Source organism: Paramisgurnus dabryanus, chromosome 5 (genome assembly GCF_030506205.2).
Source record: "Paramisgurnus dabryanus chromosome 5, PD_genome_1.1, whole genome shotgun sequence".
NCBI classification, from domain to species: Eukaryota; Metazoa; Chordata; class Actinopteri; order Cypriniformes; family Cobitidae; genus Paramisgurnus; species Paramisgurnus dabryanus.
The window spans coordinates 17,085,077-17,110,219 of record NC_133341.1 but is presented as its reverse complement, the minus strand read 5'-3'; the positions used below and the strand labels follow the sequence as shown (position 1 = coordinate 17,110,219).

General features: G+C 35.4%; 1 long non-coding RNA gene across 2 annotated transcripts; it reads right to left on the bottom strand.

Moving 5' to 3' along the window:
* Nucleotides 1-17,305: 17,305 nt before the first annotated feature.
* Nucleotides 17,306-20,151, bottom strand: LOC135748838 (uncharacterized). Of its 2 annotated transcripts, XR_010532222.2 has the most exons (5): nt 19,911-20,151; nt 19,264-19,323; nt 19,066-19,156; nt 18,888-18,967; nt 17,306-18,510 (listed from the first exon to the last, which is right to left on the bottom strand). It is a non-coding gene; the product is annotated as an uncharacterized lncRNA (long non-coding RNA). The 2 variants fall into 2 exon arrangements; XR_010532221.2 differs by having other exon boundaries at nt 17,307-18,510; nt 19,264-20,147.
* Nucleotides 20,152-25,143: the final 4,992 nt, after the last annotated feature.

Genomic DNA, 25,143 nt, shown 5'->3' with positions numbered 1-25,143 from the left:
TAAAACAACAAGGTGCTCTTCTGAAAACGTCAGCTTTAAGGTGTGGCACTTCAAAGCGATTTTTTTTCAGTTAATATAACAGATGTCACGCGAGGCATTAAAAAAAAAGCTTTTTCTAATAGAATCAAGTGTTGCTCGTGGCGTAGCGAAGTCACGAATAACTGACGCGGGTCTGTTCATCTGATTAAGCAGACAGTTTGTTTAATACGCAATGTCATTATTAATGTAGTCAATTGATATCATCTGGTAAATTACTTACATGGATAACGTTACTCTGGACAGAATAACGTTTGGTTAGCGTTTTATTTGTCCTGAACCGTTTCCATAGAACAGCTGAGTAAAAAGTGCCTCAAAAGTCAACTCAGAGCTGACAGTTTTCAACTCAGATAAAACTACCAAACGTGAAATAACGTTATACAGCTGACATTTTTAAAACGCTGTTTTTCTTTATTAGCCTTACACTTACTGACTGACTGACTGACTGACTGACTGACTGACTGACTGTAACGTTAACTTACTCCACCAACCTCCTCCAAACTAATTTTTACTACAAGTCATTGCAATCTAGTGAAGATGTATCACGTATAAAGTGAACATAAATAAATAATAGAACTTACTTTAATAACGTGGTGTCCGTCTGAGAGAGTTCTTCTGACTGACTGCTGCTGAGTCTTCATTTTGGCGCCCAAAACAAACGATATTGATTCTCCTTTTATGGCAATTGACGTACTTTTCATTGAGCTGTACTGCCACCTTCTACTCAGGAGGTGCCATTTTGTGTGCAAACTCAATTTTATTGCTTTAAGTATTCAATTCAATCAATTTTAATCAATGTGAGAATAATGTGTTCATTTTACATTTAAACAAAACATTTTAATCCTAATCAATTAAATTATGTTTACACAAGGAATATAAATATTTTGTGTTGCATATACATGTTTATTTTATTTAAATTCAAAGACCCACCAAGTCCATTTTTTTCAGTGCAGATGGAGCAGGTGGTGCTGGTTCGTTCTAAATGTTCTAATTTCCATATTTTACACGAACCATAAAATGCAACGAAAAATCACGTTGCCTGTAAGTCACATTAATATGCTATATGTAATGACGCATGAGACGCTGAAAAACAGCCTTCAACATGAAAAAAGTAGGTGTACATAGTTGGCTCTAAATAAGTGTATTATACACACATTTAAAGACATATTAAATGAAAGGCAACTATATTTGTTTGTGATTAAAAAATGAGAATGAAAACTGACTAAAAACTTAACGGCAACATATTTCAGGGAATTTAATTTAAAATAAAGTTTGTTTAATATTAATAAAATATAGATTTGCATAATAGGATGACAATGAAAAGTTAAAGATAATGAAGAGTCAAAAATAATACCATTAATTAAAAAGATTTTACATTTTATAACACATCTTTATAATATTTTTATGCAACCCAAACTGAAATACATTCTTTTGAGAACATTGTTTAAGAGAAAGTGCACTGTGGTCTTTATTGTCCTTTATAAAACGGTTAGTTCCAATTCTCAAATCTCATTAGTCAATAGCTGTGCTTTATTCACAATATAACACGGCTATGAACGCTTCACCCAACGATTCCATTTATCGCTGTGCCCTTAACCACACCCTTAGCAACATGTATTAGTTTGAGAACGGTTGTTGTTTTTATTTGAGCTTTCATGCATATTACACATATTGGAACGTTGTTGTTCACAGTTAGGGACTACTTTATAGCGGAAGGAATGCTTTTATTGATTTCATGAAAGTTGCACTAATAATTTTTTTTTACTTAAATATTGTGTGGTAACCGTTGTATAAAAGCCGCTGGTACCTTATTGCTTACTTAACGCCTGTGCATATTATAGTAAAATGTACAGTATGGTTTATCCCTATTCTTTCCTCAGGTTTGCTTTTTGCTATCTTTTACCCAAAATAAACCCTGCTCTGCAACAGGTTAGCCGTGTAGTCTAGTTTTCATTGAAATGAACCCTGACTTAAACAAATTCACCTTCTTGAGCATGGAAAACTCAGAGTTGGCTCAAACTAAACCCAAACTTATCTGTGTAGGCACTGAAACAAGCTTTGTGCAACAGGCCACTGTTGGTTTTTTCAATCCTGCATTGGGTCAAAAATGGACATAAAAAGCCCATTTGTTGGGTTAAATTAACCCAGAAAATGTTTATTTTTGACCCAACAATCAGTTAAAACAATCCAGCATATTTAATTACAACCCAAGGGACTGGGCTTGTCCCTTTTTGACCCAACGCTGGGTTGAAAATAATGCATGCTAAGAATAAAACCGGTATCTGTGATAACAACTTGTGTCCCAATTTGCATACTTGTCCACTATTTCCTTTATTATAGAGGAGGCGGGGCTAAAAAATTATAGGTCACATTTTTCCTGTGATTTTGAAGCCTTGCTTGTGTTTACGGTGTGCAATATAAAATGTGTTCTTGTTTTGTGTGTAAAAAAAAATGCAGTATTTTTCACAAAATTGACTTATCTCCAAGGCCGCCTTAATGCACGGGCTTACCTGGGCTGAAGCCCAGGGGCCTCCCAAGTTCAGGGGCCTCCCAAGTTCACATTCATTTTGTTTTTTAACTTGTCAGGTTGTCTGTCAATCACTCTAACTGCACGTTACATGGCTGCTGATTGGTCCGTGGTAACTTACTGTGAAATAAAATATCAGACGTAACAGATTTTTCTATTCCGTGTAATGTAATTAAGTGCGCGTTGTCAACTTGGCATTCCTGCATGTTAGACTGAGTGTGACAGAGAAACGGGAAATAATCCACCAACAAATGAAAGTGAAATTTCTGAAATTTCATAATAAGCACTGAGGTGCAGGTCTCTCTCTCTTTCGCGTGCGCGCTCGCTCTCTCTGTGCTCGTGCAGCTGTCTGAGTCTCTGGCATGCAGAAGTCTCTCCAACCGTGCGCAAGAAACTGTGTCGCCAAATAAAAAAAGGAGTTCCCGAACATTAATGCTGTTCGTTGTTATAAAGTTTAAGTTTACTCGCGTTTATATCAGTGCGCAGCTGGAGCGATGTAGTTTGACGCGATGTTAGCTCACAGTACACACATCTGGTTTAGAAAGACGACGCAACGGTAAATGTGCAAGTCAAAGCGTGACAAGACCATCTCAAATAATCATCCCCTGATCGCACCATTCATATTTATAATCTCCTTATCTAAAGATCTTATATACAGGTATGTTCCGTGTCTGTTTTGTGCATATTCATACAGTACGTGTTCGTTTTACATGCGTATGCATAAATACTAAATACAATGCATACTATATCTTCAATAGCCTACAACATAAATAACTGATTAAAAAACAAGATTCTGTCTATAAAGACTTACTGTACTGTATCTTTTGTTAACATTAATGCATTTTCACTTTAAAACTAACTTTAACTTCTTATATTTTTACAACTGTGGTGAGCATTTAGTTAGTGAGTGGCAATTTTCTGCAAATTTGTATATTCCAAAATCTATATAAACATAAAGCTTATAAACATATATACTTTTGGTTTTATTTTCACCACAAGTTGCTGTGTGTGGTTGTTAAATAAAGTGTCTTGTGTTTATGCTCAAGTGGGCTCAGTGATATGTTATTAATGATAATCTGGTGTTTTCTGGGTCAAAGAGGGAAAACTACATTTTGTGATGTAGATTACATAGATATTATACTTTTTTTTCAAAATGAGACTATAAATTGAGGGTATGGGGGGCCTCCAAAACCTCTCAGCCCCAGGGCCTCACATTAGGTTAAGGCGGCCCTGCTTATCTCTATAGACGATATCATCAGACGCACATGCGGTGACGCTATACGCGTCTGGTCCGACTTTTACTTCCGGTTTCAGTTTTTCTAATGGTCTGACTAGTTGCTAATCTTAACTCTTGAACAAATAACTCGTCAAAATTAATGTTTTGGTTTCCTAGGTAATTTACGTGTTGTTTATTTTGCTTGTTATATAAATAAAGTACATTTAAAGGACTTTGTTGTTATTTATTCTTAGCAAAGTTTACCCGAAGTTAAAAACTGACGTATTCCTGTGGACGAAGGTTACTTAGAAACTCTTATTTTGACGTCATTTAACCGGGAAAGGCTGTAGTCAAAACCGTCCATTCACTGTAGGCTTTGAAAAGCGAATTCTGTAAAAGAAAATATATCGCTTGGCATTGAACTTTGAGCTTTATCATTTTGCAGGTATTATTTATGCTCTAACAGCAACCTCACACACCAACTAAAGTTTGAAAAATGGGATCACAAAAAACGTGACCTTTAAAGCAACAGGTTGCTCATTCATCTTTTACCTGACAAACAGCAAATGTTTTGGTTAAGTAAAAAACCTTCAATTTGGGACAACACCTAAAATTCATACACTCCTGCAGTTGAGGTCATGCAGCTTTCACCCCGCCAGTTTGGCAGGCAATCAAAGAGTGCTTGAAGGCTGTATTGGTATCAATAGGTTGAACTATTTTAACATGTTGTATAAGGGTTTTATGTTTAATAGTAACCTTAAAATTACATGAAAGAAAATATCTATGCTGATACACAGTAAAAGCATTAATGGGATCTATTACACTGTAAAGATTATTTGCTACCTTAAGTATTTTTGTTCAATCAATCCAGATTTTCAAGTCATTCAACTTACTATAATTTATCTTGACAACGTATCTCTAGTCAAGATAACTTCTAAAATCGAATAAATTTTTTAGGCATCAAAGAATTTTTTACAGTGTAAAGTTTTTGATTTATAGTACATAGCTATATCTTTTTAATTACTGCTGGCGCCATTTATTTCATATTTGCTCCCAGCTGTCCTTGCCTGCCATTATGGTGGCGTAAACAGAATGGGTCACGTGACATCCGGAACTACTCTGTAAAATACTGGCTGGAGGCATCAAAAACAATTAGATACAGTACTAGTTCTTTTGTGAGTTTTCATTAATGAAAGTAATACAAGAAAACTCATGTACTGTGTGCCTGTGACTGTTATTGTCACACTCCTCAACAATAATGAAGTGACACTTAAGACAGAGGGAAGTTGCATGCACAGACATTGATGGATATTAATGCTAGCACAGATGATTTGCTATGCTAACATGTGAAAACACTGTTGTTTTGCATACTTTTTGATGTCACATGCTTTTGCAGGGTTTCTTTTGATTTTTAAGTGTTGTACATGAACAAGCAGGACCTTTCACTTGTGGCCTTTGTGATGTGCAAAAAAGGAAATGGCAATTAAAGCCATCTGTGGTGCGATTAGCCTGTGTCCTCTTCAAAGCTTTTCTCTAGAGATCACATGTTCTCTAAAAACACACAGATGTTTCTGAGCTAATGAGGTAGAGAAAGCAAGAACGGAAACATTTCGTATGATACGTACACTTTGGGAGCCGAAAGGAACAAAAAACAAACATATCAACAATAATTAGGCTGAAAACAGCATGCATTTCTGTAGCCAATACTTCCTGTTTTTGTTGGAGTATAACAACTGAGTAAGATACTGTATAGTGTGTCCCAAATCCAACATGATCTCACAGCAAGTTGTGTTATAGTCCTGAAAAATTATATTAATTTATTTGTGTCCATGGCACGAAATTAATTTTTTTTCGTCCCTTGAACACAAATGTCTTTTTCGTGTCACTCACGAATTTCTATAAATAGTTTTTTGTGTCCTTGGCACGAGTTTCTTTTCGGGTCATTTTATGTATTGTTTTCTAATTTTTTTCCTATTTTTTAATCATTGTCGCCTGGAGTTGGGGTTTGGGTAAGGATGTCTAAAAATGTTACAGAAAGTAATTCTAACCCCAAGCGACAATATTAAGAAAATAGAAAAAAAAACTATGAGAAAACACGAAAACGACATTTGGCAAGGCAAAAAAATCGGAATTTCGTGCCATGGACACAAATAAATTAATCAAAATTTTTGTGAATATAACACAACTTACCGTGAGATCAGTCTGCCCAAATCACATAATTATTATTCTACACTATTTTGTAGTATAAATAGCAAAAAATACCTGGATGATACACTTACTTAACTAAGTGGAACACTGGACATGCACTCAACATTCACAGTTTTGCTTATATACGTAGCAAAAGAAATGAGGGTCTATCATTGCCACCAGCCAAAGTAAAAACATAGTAAACAAATAGAAACTACTCCCTATTAAGAGAATGAATGTGTATTTTCCCCATTTTAAAATAATTTGTTGGGTCTTCAGATAGATTATACCTGTCTAGGTGGGTTCTGGAATGAAAAAGTTTGGGAACCTCCGGTGTATAATATGTTATTTGGGACACAGTTTTAGATTATAACAAGCCTGACCGGTCGATTCAAAAGTCATTAAACACAACACATCTAGGGATTAGGTGATATCGAATGGCTCACCTGGGCTACTTTACCACTGCTGCTAATGTTTCATATAACAAAATGAACTCATAAATAATTTTGTTTCAAAATATATTTTGTGTATGTTACCTTTATATAATAACCAGCTTCATGGTAGAACAGCAGGTCAACAATATTTTCACAATGCAGACCCACTGTCAGAAAAACATATTAAAAAATGTTCCCCAGCTGTCACTGAGGCAGAAAAGAACACATTTGCACTTAAAGAGTTCCTTTTAATACCTCAAAGGTACATATTAGTACCAAATGTACACATCTGTATCTAAATAGTACATATTATGACCTTTTTAAAGGGTAGCGCCCCAACGTTCCTCATTTTGCCAAGTGGTTGATGTCCTCAGAGCAACATTACAGTATGTTGACCATGGGACAACATTTCAATCAACCAATTAGAAAAAAGTTAACAGTTTGTTTCAACTTTAAGCCAGGATTAGATTTTTCTAGACCATTGTTTTTCACTTATCATTGCCCTCTTTTTTAAGTTATGGTTAGGGTTGGGTTTAATTTTCCAAAATGTTGTCCTTGCGTCAACACATTATGTTGCCCTGAGGACATCTCTCACTTGGCAAAATCAGGTCGAGCTACTGCCCCACTGACAGCTAAGGACTATTTTTTGAGCATTGTTCTGATATTCACACACACACACCTTACACGATTGCATGCTTGCTTTTCTAGACTTTTCAACTGAGTGAAAGCGATGAGTTATGGATGAACCTCGTGTGACAATATAAGCTGTTTTATGACACCAACAAAAGGAGGGACAGAATCTGATGTATGACTCATAAACCTGATATAGCGACACAAACACGCGTGCATCGCTGGAGAACAGCCCCTCGGTACAGGTCATAAATCAGAGCACATGCATCTACATCCCGCTGTTACCTTAATTACTGCTTCTATTAACTGCTGTAATTAATCCATCATTATTTCACTCACACACTATAACTGCACTCATTCACCTGCGTAGATGGTCTTCATTTCACTCTATAAAAATACTTTCATACGAGAGATAGAGCTTGAGCTGATACAGCAGACAGACCGACAGACATCATTACTAAGATGTTCATTTTAAGCATGTGCCCCTTGAATACATAAATACAGCACACACATAAATCCCTTTATATATCCAGCCTCAATTCCCCTCACTTGCCGTGCAGACATGGAGACGGCAAATGAATTCTCAAAAACAGTCCAGATCATAGTGGGCAGCCTGCTGATAACATTGAGGGGGGCTGTGGGCCAAGCATTGAGCATCAACAGTGCCCAGGTGAATGTTAATAGCCCCAGCGCCTGACACTCGACTGAGTTAATGGCCCTGCTGACTCTCTTCAGGGCTTTTTAAACATCCAACAGGTTGAAATATATTGGTGGAGGCCACACTTTACAGCTCCACCAGTGACCAGTGAGCTTCTCACCTCACAGAACAGTAAACAGGACTGTGTCACAAAGCATTTTTTAGGGGTTTGGGTGAACAGAGGAAGAACAGTCTGTGTTTATTGTGTGAATCTTTTCTTACCTGACCAGTTCCCTTAGAATGCATGAACACATTTCTACGGCAAGCCCTGAAGGGCCAAACACATCACATATCTTCACAAGGTTACGTTTTTCCTAAATTATACACTCACCTAAAGGATTATTAGGAACACCATACTTATACTGTGTTTGACCCCCTTTCGCCTTCAGAACTGCTTTAATTCTACATGGCATTGATTCGACAAGGTGCTGAAAGCATTCTTTAGAGATGTTGACCCATATTGATAGGATAGCATCTTGCAGTTGATGGAGATTTGTGGGATGCACATCCAGGGCACAAAGCTCCCGTTCCACCACATCCTAAAGATGCTCTATTGGGTTGAGATCTGGTGAGTGTGGGGGCCATTTTAGTACAGTGAACTCATTGTCATGTTCAAGAAACAAATTTGAAATGATTCAAGTTTTGTGACATGGTGCATTATCCTGCTGGAATTAGCCATCAGAGGATAAGAACATGGTGGTCATGGGATGGACATGGTCAGAAACAATGCTCAGGTAGGCCGTGGCATTTAAACAATGCCCAGTTGGCACTAAGGGGCCTAAAGTGTGCCAAGAAAACATCTCCCACACCATTACACCACCAGTCTGCACAGTGGTAACAAGACATGATGAATCCATGTTCTCATTCTGTTTACGCCAAATTCTGACCATCTGAATGTCTCAACAAAAAACGAGACTCATCAGACCAGGCAACATTTTTCAAACTGTCCAATTTTGCGGAGCTTGTGCAAATCTTTTCCTATTTGTTGTGGAGATGAGTGGTACCCGGTGGGTTATAGCCCATCCACCTCAAGGTTGTGTGTGTTTTACAAATGCTTTGCTGCATACCTCTGTTGTAACGAGTGGTTATTTCAGTCAAGGTTGCTCTTCTATCAGATTGAATCAGTCAGCCCATTCTCCTCTGACCCTTTAGCATCAACAAGGCATTTTCGCCCACAGGACTGCCGCATTCTGAATGTTTTTCCCTTTTCACGCCATTCTTTGTAAACCCTATAAATCAGGGTTCCCCAAATCTTACCCTGGAGAGCCGGAGCACTGCATAGTTTAGCTCCAACCCTGATCAAACACACCTGAGCAAGCTAATTAACATCTTCATGATCATAAGAAAGTTTGATAGGGTTGGACCTAAACTCTGTAGGGCTCTGGCCCTCCAGGGTAAGATTTGGGGAACCATGCTATAAATGGTTGTGCGTGAAAATCCCAGTAACTGAGCATATTGTGAAATACTCAGACCGGCCCCTCTGGCACCAACAACCATGCCACGCTCAAAATTGCTTAAATCACCTTTCTTTCCCATTCTGACATTCAGTTTGGAGTTCAGGAGATTGTCTTGACCAGGACCACACCCCTAAATGCATTGAAGCAACTCCCATGTGATTGGTTGATTAGATAATTGCATTAATGAGAATTTGAACAGGTGTTCCTAATAATCCTTTAGGTGAGTGTATGCTATAGTTAATGCCAGGTCCATACTGAAAAAACACAAATAAATAGTTTGTCTGATACAGGCTTAAACATAAAGTCTGTTTACTTTATGTGAGCTACTGACATAAGCCTCACTGTAAAACAACCAATCAGAGCAGAGCTCAACATTATTATTCATGACCCTTCCAAATAAGGTAATACCAGCCAATTTCTCTATATGACCATCCTAGAGTTGTAAATTGACATGTAAAAGCATCTCTGGATCATAAAGTCACATAGATATCAGAGAACAATTTAACATATTGTATCAATACATTTTTAGGCACCTTTAACTAAAGACGGATCTACTGAAAATGCCTTATTACAGATATACCACTCACTCACATTATCCTGTCATGTACATGTATGACTATTCTTGTACTTTCAAAACGCTCTCAATCCTCAAGGCTGTTAAGCCAGATCAAATGAATCAATACCAGATTCAGACCTAAAACAGCTGTTTGTTTGTGAACAGGGATGAAAACGTACAAACATCAGCCGGTAAAGCTCAGCGCTTCACAATCTAGACAAATTGGATCATGACCACAACCTTTTCTGTTGAGGAGGGTAATATTGATTTTCTCTCTCTCTGTTTTCACCTGCTCTATTTTGGGTTTAATTTGCTTTAGTGCCTTTCAATTTCTTCTCTATACAGCGTTAATTATCTTTTCACTGTCGGACATAGATTTTATATCTTGGGAGATGTATTTATTAGGCTTTCTAAATCTTTCCTGTCCTGTTTATTCATTGGAATAGTTGGAGGGGTTGACTACTGCTGTAGTCTTTACGCCACAGATGTCTGAAGCTGGATACACGCAATACAAAATACGTGCGTGGAGACTTTTTAATGTGCCACAGAGGAGACATAAATGTTTTTACGCAGGAATCACAGTCTTGTTTTGAAAATCTCTCGTTACTTGTAAATCGTACCCTCTACCAGCACTGCATGTCAGTTAATGTTTTTTAACAGTAAATAGGCCATTGTGCCTGTTTGTAAAATAATGTACACTGACAGGAAGTTAAAGGGAAAGTTCACCCAAACATTAAAATTCTGTTATCGTTTATTCACGCTCATGTTGCTCTAAACCTTTATGAGTTTCTTTATTAAGATATTTTGAAAAATCTTGGAAAACACATAGTTTATTACGGAAGCCGAGACAGGCAATTGCTTATTATTGGATTATTATTTTTTCTTGCTTGTTTTCTCATAATCACTACATGATTTCTCGTGATCTCAACATAGCAGAGGTTGTTTTCTCATGATCATGACTTAACTTTCTGGTAATCTCGATATAACAAAAAGTTGTTTTCACGTGATCACGACTTAATTTTATCATGATCTAAGAAGATAACAAAAGTTGTTTCCTTGTTATTGTGACGAAATCCAAATGTCGTAATGTAATTTTCTGTCTATAATATTTTGCGTATTTTGAAGTGGACTGCTGATGCATACTGTATGAGTTGGTCTTTGCCGTTACCACACGTGTAGCAAATTTTCAATAAACTTAATAAATAATAAATTTGGACGGTTTATGTTTGTGAATTTAGGGACCATCTCTAAAGTAAGACTGTACACGTTTTGTATCTTCAATAGTGTTTAAAGGTGACATAGAATGGTTGAACGGGGTATTTATCCTTGTTCTATGTAGAAAAACAAAATTTTGGTTGGGTCTGTAATGCCTTAGAAGCTTCCTAAAAACATCTCTCAGAAAGCTATATTATGGGGGATATTAAACGCGTGGTATTGCACCTATTTGCCATCCCTTCGGGCTTAATTGGCAACCTCATTATGAAATGCAAGCACTTGACGCTGATTGGCTGCCTTTGCTGCCACTCAAAAGAATGTAACTTCGCCGTCTTCACAACACGGACAGACCAAAATTTTACAGATAGAAGAGCACACCTCGAAACGCGACTCGCCATTTCACCTTGAACTTCGCCTTGAACACTGCTGCAATTTACTTCCCATTGAAGGCGGGAGGCCGGATGTATGCAAATAATTTTGAAGGGGAAGGAATTGAATACAAGTGGGGGCGATGAGATTTTACGTAATATTTATCCATTGATCAGATTGGGACATTTTCTGGCGGACATTTCTAAAGAAGGAATTTTTCTATTAAACAGAGATGTTCAGGATGTCTAGCACTTTTCGTATGTTCGTTTATTTGAACAAATATAAAAAAAATCTAAAAAGTGTGCTTTATAGCTGACAACCACATGAACACAGTTTTTTGTGACTGTGTATTGACTTTAAGTCATTCCATTTAAATGCTGTTAAAAATAAAAATGTGTATATTATATGAAGTAACTTTAGAGACGGTCCCTAAATTCACCACTATCAGATTGTCAAGTTCTGACAAATTTCAGATTAAATTAATTCCTGATCCAAGTAAAATTCCATTTGTTTATCCATGCTAATTTAGCAAAATATTCTTTTGCTGTCTACAAACAAAACAACACGTTATCCAGTACACGTAAGCTTTAATCACATCACGAGAATACAACTTTTGCTATGTCGAGATCACGAGAAAACAACTTTTGTTATCTCGGGATAACGAGAAATGAAGTTGTGATCATGAGTAAAAAAGCAAGCAAAAATAAAAATAGTACACACCCTCTCTCTGCTTTTGTAGTTTATGGTACCCATTCACTTCCAAAGTATACGCTTCTCTACTATGGAAGTCAGTGGGTAATATTAACTGTGTGCTTACCATCAATTATCAAAATATATTTTTTTGCATTCAACATAATAAACAAACTCATATGAGACAACATGATGGTGAGTAAATTATGACAGAATTTTCATTTTTGGGTAAACGTGCTTATACAGTCAATACAGTACTGTAGGTTATCAGTCCATTCTGACAGCTTGGGTACATGCAGTTGCTCCATTATTCTTTACAGAATTGTGTTATTTATGTGACTTATGAATTAATTTAACAACAAAATTTACTCCAAAAACATTCAGCTTAAAAGGTGTACGAATTGAATCGGCATGGTGTGAAGAGAACTGTAGTGTCATCTCTTCTCCCTTTGCACACTACACGATGTTCAATCTTTTTCTCCATGTTCAATTAACCGTGTCTCTATACATCTCAGCAGCTCCCGCTCAAATACAGTACACTTCTAAAGCCCAAAAGTAATTATAAGATGTGGGCCTCAATCAACCCTCAGACTGCTATATTTAATTAAAGTGGTAATGATTGTTAATGACTTTGTTGATGGATTCATAGAGGGATGTGGGTGGTTTAAAACACAGTTTCTTTCCTTTTTTCTTTCCGTCGTTTCTTCTCAGTACAGTTCAATGAAATATCTCATGTTGTGTGTCTATAGTAACAAACGACTGGACACAACTCTTTTAGGTACTGTATGTGTATGGTTCCACTCCTAGTGGGATTCGAAGCAGTGACCATGGCAGCATGGAAGTTAGGCACACTAAAATTCAACAGCGTGATCTCACAGGAATTCTCGGCTAAATTGCATGATTTTGTACAAAATGAAACATACAAAAATGATCATTAGTACAAAATTAATAACGAACCCTGTCTCTATACTCATTGTCACTGGGGCAATCATGCTAAAATGTGCAAATCACAATGTCTAATTTTACTTGTAGTTCTAAACGTAGTTTCGAGAGGAGCCTAAACATTCAGGTCTGTCAATCATCATTATGGGCGTATATAAGGCAGCCTTCCGGCCTCCGGGTCCAGCTGCAGTTTTTTCGGCATCCCACCTCCTCCCCATCTCCTCCTTCACTGCTTTCTTTCTTCCTCTGTGCATTTCTGTTGCAAGGGGGGGGTTGAACTTGGGGCTCGAGCCCCGGCCTCAGGTTCGCTCTCTCTGAAGGTTCAGAGCTCAGCTGTAGAGCTCCCTTCGAGGACAGCAAGCCAAGTTTGTTTACCATTAATCATTAAGATCTGAATGCGCAGGCGAACTATTGAAATACGTATTAGCCAGCTTGTACCATTAGATTGCATTGGTTTAACACCTGGAGCACGTTACATGTCAAAATAAATGCATTGTATGCATATGCATAAACTAATGTTTATTACCAATCTCATCGGAGGCTTGTTACATCCTCCAAAACTCTCTTGGGGATACAAACAAGTTCTTTTCACTCGTGAGAGCTGTGTTTGTGTGTGAGGATACATGAGAAAGCTCTCATTTTCCAATTTTCTTAATTCCAATGGCACAATACCAGCTGACAAGCTTTTTGAAGAAAACTCCACATCAGCTAATTCACATGATCAACATATCATTCTTTCTAACCACAGCAATGGCTTCTTTTACACAAAACAACATATGCCTGTGTTTGCATGTGATTAATGTGTCCATTTTCCAGCAGTGTTTGCTGTGTCTTGTTGGTCACCACAGGGGCCACATATAAAGATAGATGATGTTAATGAAAATTAATTAAAAAGACATGTACTGTATGTGTTAAAATAAATAGCATACCAAACCAGGCTGTCAGAGCACAAACATTGTAGGGAAAATCAGTTAGCAACCGCTGCAGGACTATTGTAATGGTGAGGACCAGTGTGTCCTCTTTATCCATACAGACTGTAACTTTATAGAGACCACGCTGAACAAAAGCATGCAAAAAAAAAATTCAGTGATGTTTTAAGTCTCATTTCAGGTTACAACAAACTGCGACTCATGGCTGCAAGGCAGATTTAAAGGGCAAGTGGTATTGCGTAGTATTTAACAACATTCTGTGATGATACATACACTGAAACAAAAGGGTTAAGTGGACAGTATTGTATTTATTGAAGTTGATGAGCATACTGTATATAGTAGAAGTGGAGATGATGGGAGTAGACAGGTATGTAGGGGCACACACGCACACTGAACAGTCACAGGGATCTGGGTTTGCAATAATGACTTTTCGTATGTCCTTAGGAGCGAGGGATATCCAACAAGAAATGACAACAAAGGAGATCGCTGGTTGGCGATATTGGGAGTCTGGTAAGCATACGTCTGAGGAGAAACACAGGTAAGTTCCTACAGAGACCAGACAGTGACTGAGTTACCCTTACGAAAAAGAAGTATACTTCAAGTTCATTTTATTAAGTATACTTAAGTAATGTTGGAGTATAGTTTTCAGAATACTTTATGTAGTAAGTGTACTAACATTTATGTTCTAGTAGTATACTTGTAAGTGTACTGCTTGAATACCGCTTGGGACTAAATTGGCCCACTTTTAGTATATAGAAGTATACTTCTAAGTGTACTATAAGTGTAAGAGTAGTCGACTTTAAGTGTACAACTAGTGCACAATTAGTTATTCATTTGTACTGCAAGTGAACTCATAAGTATACTAGTAGTTTTCTAGACATATACTTCAAGTGTGCATGCAAATGTTCTGTTAGTATACTCTTAGTAAACTAGTAGGTTATTTATTGTGTGCTGCAGGTATACTTCCAAGTGTTCTTTTAATATACTTTTAGTTAGCTAGTAGTTTACTAGTCATATACTGAAAGTGTAAATGCAAATGTTCTGTTAGTGTACTCTTTGTAAACTAGTAGGTAACTTATTGTGTGCTGCAGGTATACTTCCAAGTGTTCTTTTAATATACTTTTAGTTAACTAGTAGTTTACTAGTCATATACTAAAAGTGTACATGCAAGTGTTCTGTTAGTGTACTCTTAGTAAACTAGTAGGTTACTTATTGTATACTGCTTGTGTAACAAAGCACTTTGACACTGAGGATCCATCTGCAGGTTTTTATTAAACACACTCATAACAGCAAACACAGCAATGTAGGCAAATCTCGTAGTCATGAAACAGGCAAAAGGGTCAGGGCAGGCAACAAACATACAGTACTCATAAACCAGGTAAAACAGATCAAGATTAATAAATACAGATAGATAAGCAGGCAGGCAAACCGCTCAGCAATGATAGCCGGTACAATTCAAGACTTTGCACTGACTGAATGTTTCCAGAGAGTTTATATAGGCTGTCCAATGAGTTTCAGGTGGCAGACTAATCAGTCCAGGTATGCGGGATTATGGGAAATGGAGTCCAGAACGAAAGTTTATATTCAGGGGGTTCAGCCATATAGATATATATACACTGTAGAAATTGTGAGTAAAAAAGGAATGAAATAATTTACAAATCTCATAAACTTATATTTTATTCACAATGGAATATAGATAACATATCAAATGTTGAAAGTGAGACATTTTGAAATGTCATGCCAAATATTGGCTCAATTTGGATTTTATGAGAGCTACACATTCCCAAAAAGTTGGGACAGGTAGCAATAAGAGTATAAAGGTTAAATTTACATATAAGGAACAACTAAAGGACCAATTTGCAACTTAATTGGCAACATGATTGGGTATAAAAAGTGTGGCAGTGTTTCTCAGAAGTCAAGATGGGCAGAGATAGTCTATATTCTATTGTGAATAAAATATAAGTTTATGAGATTTGTAAATTATTCCATTCCTTTTTTACTCACAATTCCTACAGTGTCCCACTGTAGTGTCCCATTATATATATATATATATATATATATATATATATATATATATATATATATATATATAATTTTTGTATTTATTATTTTTGTTTGATTAGCTCACTGATATCATACGAAAGATTTAGCTTCAAATTGAAAGTACAATTAAAAGGTACAAGTAAAAAAATTAATACACAGGAACATTGTATTGTATTTAAGTGCAATATATATACATTTATAGTATGATGTTAAGTTCACTTAAAGTAAAGTTGAGTAGTAAACTACTAGTTAACTAAAAGTATAGTAAAAGAAAACTTGCAAGTATACCTGCAGCACACAATTAGTAACTTACTAGTTAACTAAGAGTACACTAACAGAACACTTGCATGTACACTTTCAGTATGAGTACACTAGTTTACTAAAAAAGTATAGTAAAAGAATACTTGCAAGTATACCTGCAGCACAAAATTAATAACTTACTAGTTTACTAACACTAAAGATTCTCCATAAAGATAATATACATTTGTACACTACAAATACTTTCAAAATGTACTTAAAATATACTGTTTCTAAAGGATGCTAAATAATGTATTTTATAAATATGCTGTCAGTGCATTATTATAATGATAACTTTAACAGATAAAGTATACGTAAAATAAACTTTAAAATAAGTTCAAATTAGTATACTTTAAAAATGGCACAGAACTTTAACTCCAAGCACTGCATGAAAAGAGGTGTATCCGTACTAGGAAACTCCTGTAAACACCACTGATTTTCGGATGTATCTACTAGTTCCACTGAGGGTAAACTTCTAATTCCACCAAGTTAGGAAACTCCCGTAATGATACCAATTCGGATGTATCTTGCTGATGGGATATTCCTGTGGTACATGCAGCCATTTGTTGCCATGGCAAATAATCCCATTGAAGATTTTGTCAGGGGACATTTTCACACCTGCAGAGGTACTGGGATTTCACACCTTTGCACAATTCTAGTGTCTCCATTGGTGTTTAATCTCGACACTGATTGGTTGCTTTTAAAACCCCCTCCCAAAACTCTGACAACTATTGGGACACAACTTTGAAACTTTCCAGTTGAGATCATTTGATTGGTTACACTTTGTATTAAGCCCAACCCAAGCCCTCATAGCTTAGTGACTTGATTGGTTATTTGCCTGCTATGCAGATAGACTACAAACCCCCCCACTATATATATATATATATATATATATATATATATATATATATATATTCATATACTCATATACACCCCAAAACCCTTATGTAAAATAAAAAACTTGAATTGAGTTTGAAATGTTTATTTAATAAAAAACTGAACAATTCACAATTGTCACAATAACAAAATAATATTATACACAAATATTAAAAGTGGCATACATAAACAATACTATTTAAACTCATAAATATACAGACAGAGAAAGCAATATTAGAGTAAAATAAAACAAAATAAAAGCAACAATAAAAATTACATTCAAAGCAGTACTATGTAATGTAGCAGTGGCGGCTCGTGACTGCTCATCCGAGGGGTGCAAATTCAAAATAAGTGTTCGGAGTGTCATGTGTGTTGCTTGTGTTTTTAAAATGTGTTTGTTGCTTCATGTAAACCATGTGCATCACGGGTTTAGTCAAAACACGTGATGCACATACACGCAGAACACATATTTTGAACCACACAAATGACTGGCTATATACATGTTGTGACAAACTTTGCATCGAGTGCTCACAAAAAAAGAAGTCACCAGCTGCCACTGTAATGTAGTAAATATCTAAATAAAATAAAGCAAGATCAATATAGTTGTTGTTCAAGAAATCAGTCCTACACTGCAAAATAATGACTTTCTTACATAGTATTTTTGTCTCGTTTTCAGTAGAAATATTATTTAAATAAAATGCTTTTTCTTGATGAACAAAATGACCTAAGAAAATAAGTCTAGTTTTAGACAAAATAAATAAATGCACACAATTTAAGTGAATTTGTGCTTAAAACAAGCAAAAATATCTGAAAAAATCTTAAGTTTTCTTTTTTCTTAAAAACTTAATTCAAGCACAATTTTCTCACCCCATTGTTAGATATTTTTGCTTGTTTAGGCACAAATTTACTTAAATTGTATATTTTTGTCTAAAAACTAGACATTTTCTTAGGTAATTTTGCTCATCAAGAAAATACATTAGTTTAGAAACTGATTTTTTGCAGTGTAGATACAATTGCAGAGCTCTGTCTTGAAATTATTCAAGAATTTCTCACTGTAAAACCTAAAAGTTAACTAAACTCAAACCATTTAAGAAAACCGGTTGCATTAAACCATTTAAGTTTTAAAACACATAGATTTGAGTACTGTGAACTTAAACAAATTGAGTCACATGCAGTTATGCACTTATATTTAAGTTCACACTAACTAAATATAAGTGCATTATTGCACAAGACTTAAGTTCACAGTACTCAAATGTATGTTTTTTTTTTAAACTTAATGGGTTAAGGCAACCGATTTCCTTAAATGGTTTGAGTTAAGTTAACTGTTAGGTTTTACATTGTAAAGCATATACTTGTCAGCAAAGGTAACGTTGATGCACCCTCATCTGGACAGACATCTCTTTGGAGCCCTTTGGAAATATAAAAGTACATATAAGTATTTGGCATAATACTAATACACATACACACGACAAATCAAATGACATAGAATTAAAGTTGTACATTTTAGAAAGTTAACATTAAACCAGTGGTTCTTAACGTAATTCCTGGAGGCCCACTGCCCTGCATGTTTTGTATATCTCTTTTATCTGACAGACGTAGTTCAGTTCATGGAGATCCCTTCTAATGAGCTGATGATTTGAATCAGGTGTGTTAAATAAGGGAGACATACAAAATGTGCAGAGCAGTGGGTCTCCAGGAATAACGTTAAGAACCACTGCATTAAACTGTACAAAGATACAACAATATATGATCAAAGAACTTCATAATACTTCATAAATCTTCTTACTTAATTTTCTGTGTTGATGTCCTCAGAGTCTCTGTGTTGTTCTGCAGCTTCATTACAGTAGGCTACTTCAATATAGTTGTCTATCAAACACAGAATAAAAAAATAGAATCACATACATCATAACACATCTATTTACGATTTAACCTCTTTAATTTAATAATTTAATTATTAAACTTACATCATTTTGGCCAGATTGCAGTGACATCAATTTCTTCAGTGTCTGGATCAGTCTGATGTTTTAGCTTTCACTGTTACTTCATTATATTTCTCTGGCAAACACAGAATTAAAAATTAAAATCACATATCACAATACATCCGTTTACTATTTAACATGTTTGATTTTAATTTAATGTAATCATTGAATGATTAAACATACATCAGCTTTACCCAGAAACCTCTTCATCGTCCACAAAGTTGACCACAGTGTACATGACCTCTGTAAACACAAACATGTATAGACTTCATATTTAAAAAGATGAAGAACAGCAAACATATAACGTTTAAATATATTATGACTCCAAGCTTCTTTACAATTAGCATCTAGGTTCTCTTACAGTGAAGCTGGCTTTGTTACAAATCAATATAAAGCTATTAAAACAGTCTTGAAAAATAAGCAGCATCTACCAGAACTGAATGAGCTTTTAAAACAACAAAAGATCGTCAGTATAATTTAAAATAGCAGAGAGACACTTGCTAGCTGCTAACATTTCAAACACACGAGTTACTGTTGTTTTGTTTGTTTTAATCAAATAACGTCTCATCTTGGCTTCTTTAAAGTTTTGTTTTTAAAAATTTAAACATCGAATTGATTCTTCTAACAGCCCGGTTTGAATGTTACTTCGCGTATTTTTAACCTCATGTTTACCGCTGTGTACCACGTATAACCTTAATGTTTTACTGTTTGTGGTTTAAATTCAAACAGTTCTAGTATAAAGACAAAAACGAATCATAGTTAATAACATAATATGAACAAATAGGCAACCGATCAGCGCGATGCAGACAAATGAATTAAATCAAACTTACCTTACTGTTGATGAGCAAACAAACAAATAAGAGACGGAGTAGTCCAGGCAGTAACGGTTCGCGATTTGAATTTTCCGTCAAGCCCATAGGTTGAGCAGTCACACCTGAAGGGTGGGGGCAGATGAGTAGGTGCAGGTGCATTCTGGGAAATGTAGTCCTTTTCTTTAATATACTTTTTATAATCCGCGTTTTCACACTATGCATTGTTCTTTATACTTGATTATTAATAAAAAATAAAAAATATTTTTATAAAGTTTATTACGTTGACAAAGCATGTTTAGTTGACAAACATGTTAACAGTTATTTGGAATGATGCTCAGATTTTCTTAAATATAAAATCTTTGTGAATCAGCAGCACCTTCTTGATGAAATACAAAACTCTTTAAACATGCCTCAGGAATTATCTCTGGGTTTAGTGGATGAGTGGCTCATCATTGGAAACATTGAACGTATACCTAAATTAATTCTTACTTAAATATTAGTAAATATAAACTAATGCTGAGTTAAGACATGTAACTTACTGAACTTACTTAACTACAACATGAACTCAAATTAATTTATTGTAAATGACTGCATTAACTAACAATGAAAAACATGTCGTAGTTAATGATGACTCTTAAATAGTTTATTATTAGGATATGCTGTAACTCAGCATTAGTTCATGTTAAAGTAAAAATACATGTATGTCTTTTTTCACTGTGATATATGGACCCTTATTATATTATAAAGTCCCCATCTCTTTTGTTTAAATTGATTGATTGAAGACAAACATTATAATATGTGGTCTGACTTTGTGCAAGCATGCATTATCAAATGCTAAAAGTTACCTCCTCAGATAGACTAGAACATTGATTGGTGCCCGAACATTTTCCTTACAAGGGCCAAACCTGACTGAGGGCCGTGGGCCAAAAGTAAATGTTGTTGTGTTATATTAAAATTAAAGTTGCCCTGATAACCCCTAATTTATAATTTTCTAATATTTTAAAAATAAATAAGCAAACATTACTCTTGTTTATGCATAACTAATGCAGTTTTATTTTCCAAGGCTTTTTGTAGAAAAAAGAAATCGTTTTGCCAATCAATTTTAAATATCCTTTTCTCTGTGTGCCACTGCCGCAACCTCTTCATTTTTAGCCTATAGTACCCGAGTTCATTAGGTTTTGTGATGCATTTTATACACCTTCAAATATGCATGAAACATAAAAAAATTTAAGGTCTTTTGTGGGCCAACTTTGGGCACCTCTGGACTAGAAGTACAGTAGCTGACAGGTATCTGCAGATATGTTTACCCGAGTTTGTCAGTCTGTTTCACCCAACATGTTTTGCATCCACATGTGAAAGACTGTCTTTTAGATTATGGACCTGTCTATTGATATTTTTGTTTCTATTTTAAAAGATTTAATAAAATGTTAGGGTAGAATTATAATAACAACAGAAACAGTGAACTTCAAATCATGAGACATCAGCAAAAATAAGCAGCTTTACATTTCACTGACTAATTTATCAACATCCTAGCTAGCAAAAATGAGTTACATGATGTCATTTGAACGGCTTCTTTTAAACGATGTATGCAGCATTGAGAGATACGTTCACAATATTCTGACCTAGGGCAGTTGGAGACATGTTTTCAAAGTGTTGGAAATATATATTCTGAAATAATATTTGTTGCATTTCTCTTGAGTCAGAGACATAATTTTCACACATTAAAATGATAATTGTGTCCATTGAATTTTAGTTATTTTGAATGATGCTTAGTTTCTTAAATAGACTAATTAAATTATATTAATAATAAACATATTTAGAAAACACAGTTTTTATGTACCACAATACTGTATGTGCTGTCTTAAAGAGACATGGTTAACCCCCCACCCCACCCCACTCAGCTCTGAAAACAAAGAAGACACCTCTACCTGTGGGTCATTAACATATAAAAAGCCGTTCACACCTCACACCCACCGCTCCTCACAACCAGCTGTAAGGATTCCTGGAAACTTCCACCAGTTCCTACATACATCCACAAACGTAAGGTTTCTGGATGTTTCACGGGTTTACTTTGGTGTATTACCTTTCCAAGCACTCTGCCTCAAAAATCTGGCAAACCTAAAGTTTAGCAGGGATTTCCCATTCCGTATTTGTCCGTATACAGCTCTTTTCATGCAGTGAAGTATATTTTTTAAAGTATACTTTTAGAAAATATACTAAATTACAATTATTTTTAAATATGTTAAAAGTTTAATTGTAAGCAAATGTTGTAAGCATACTTTCAATATATTCAAATGGTACATTTCTTTCTAAGTATATTTGTAATGTACTATTGCAAAGTTAAATATACTTGAAATACAATAAAGTATATTTATTTTTCACCAGGGCAATTCATATGGCTTTTTGCAGCTTTCTTGATGTAACTTTCGTTGTTGCATTTTTACTTTATACTTTTAAGTATAATGTCAGTAAGCAAGTATAGGCCAAATATACTTAGACACTTCGGTCAGTATAGGTCAAGTATACTTTAGTACAATTTAAGTATATTTCTGAGAAGTACCTAAGGAACATTTTAGAGAAGTACATAAAAAGTAAACTGAAAGTATACTTTCTTATTTTAAGTTTAAAAGAAGAATACTTTTAGCACACTTCAATAAACTTATTTTTCGTAAGGGTAGTGAGGTTTAAATAGTGTGGTAATGAGTGAACGGGGAACAGGTGGTGTTGATTAGAATTCCAGTGAACGTGATTGTTGGTGAGTGAGGGAAAAACCTGGCGCATCCGTGACACATTCCTCTACTACTGAGCGCTTTAGGAATCACAATATATTAAACTGTAATTAGGATCACACATCACAGTCTGTTTTATGACCCTGGAGAAATTTTTGTAGTTTTGAATTTGCCTGAGAAGGAAGACATTCAGAGCAGTCGAATATTTACAGAACATATTCAAATAATAGATCAAAATACAAATATCTCAAAATACTGGAAATGAAGGAAAACAGCTCTCATCTTAAAAACATTGCACTTTGATTAAATAAAGCTTTAATTAATTCTGCTTGTGTTGTATTTGGATTAAAACAAAACAGAAAATCAACATAGCCTAAATTTTTGAATACATCTTAACCAATGATCTAGTTTATGAATTAACTTCAATTCTACCATCAGTGAGATTTTACAAAGTAAAATGTTTCGTGATGTTTGTCTTGCTTTTTCATCCTGTTTTTCACATGGAAAACTGTTCCTTGTGGGGATACAATGTGCATGCTGGGACTTGAAAATCAAGTTGTGAAAACAGCCTGACTTAACAGACCTCTAGAAACCCAATAAAAGCACTGGCCAGATAAATCATGATGCTCACAAAAACACATACCTTTTATACTTTAAAGGGCAAATGTTATGCAAAATCCACATTTACAAGGTGTTTGGACATAAACGTGTGTTGGATGTGTGGGAACACAACAACCATACGATGAAAAAAATCCACCCTTTTCCTTCTTCTGTAACCGCATTCCTTCTTCCTTGCCCATTTAAACAAAGCAGTGTCTTTCGACATGCTGTTTTGATTCTCTTGTTAATGTGACATCACACAAACAAAGCTCACCCAAGGCCACTGACTGACTGGTTCATTTTACCCAAAATCTTTTTTTTCAAATCTGTTTGTTAGCATATTGTAGCGCTATTGTGACTAAAGATACTATTGATCTATTTTAACCAAAGGCGCCCACTGTTTGCTGATAAAAGAGTAAGGAGCTGTAGCTCATTTGCATTTAAAGTTACACACATGAAAACGGTGCTTTTTGCTAACACCCAAATAGGGGCATTTTGGACATGCTATAACAAATTATCTGTTGGTTATTTTGAGCTTAAACATCACAGATACATTCTAAGAATACCTGAGACTTAAATGTACTTGTAAAAATTGGCATAATATGTGCCCTTTAAAACTGTCTTGTATTGCAACCAATATCATACTATTTGGCACCCTTTACATAAACCCTTTACATCCTATTTCCGTCTTTTGATGCTTTAAAGTGGCTGTAGTCTATTTAGGACTGCTGGCCGTTAAATATGATTAGCACCGCTACATTAAATCTGTATGTGACAGCATTAAATTCATCCCAGATGTGTTTAGCCTATATTTCTTGCAGCTTTCCATTGAATTCACATGAAATTTTGTAAAAATATGATTGAATAATCACATTAGATTTGTATTATTATTAAAAATGTTAGGAAGAAGGATTTTATGGGTATACTATAGCACAGAATGTGTTTTATAAATAGCAGCTAATTTAAAAGGAAACATACAGTATTTGTGACCCTGGACCACAAAACCAGACAGTAGCACAGGCATATTTATAGCAATATCCACCAATACATTTATGGGTCAAATTTATCGATTTTTTTAATGCCAAAAATTGTTATGCGGCTTTCACATAGGACGCAGTGTGCGCTGCACTATGAAACCCATTCATTTCAATGGCTTGCGGCGTGCGAGGGCGTTTTTTTTTTGTTGCAGCGAGCAAAGCGTAAACCCAAACGCCACGGTCAAAGTTCAAAATAGTTTAACTTTTGCGCTGAGCTCTGTGACGATTACCCGCACGCACAATAAAGATCATTTAGCTAGGAAAATTCTTGAAGAAAGTTGGGAAACTAGACAGATAAAGGGATCAGGTTTTGCATGGAACACTAATATATGGGCAAAAGAAATGAACCTGGATAAAAGAAAGTATGGACCAAGTATTACAATATCACCAATTCCACCTTGGTTTTTTAGTGAACCACAAATAGACCTCACAATACATGAAAAAATGCTAAAGGGAGAAAGTGGAGGGGATATTAAAACAATGGCAATAGATCATATTAAAACTGTTCATTATTCATCCGTTCACATTTATACTGATGGGTCAAAAAACCCTGAGTTATGGATCACTGGTGCAGCCTTTTATGTCCCAGAGTTTAAGTATGGAAATAAAGGGAGATTAACTAATGGAACGTCAGTGTACCCTGCAGAGCTAGCGGCTATACAAATGGCTCTACAATGGATTGAGAAAACAAGGACAGTATCTGTTAAGGAGGTGTTAATATGCTCAGACTCAATGGTGTCTCTCTTAATTCTTCAAACTTTTAAATCATGCAGAAATGATATATTAACAGAAGTTTTTATTAGTTTATATAGACTAAAGAATGTGGGAATATTGGTGAGGTTTGTTTGGGTAGCAGCCCATGTTGGGATTCAGGGCAATGAGGTG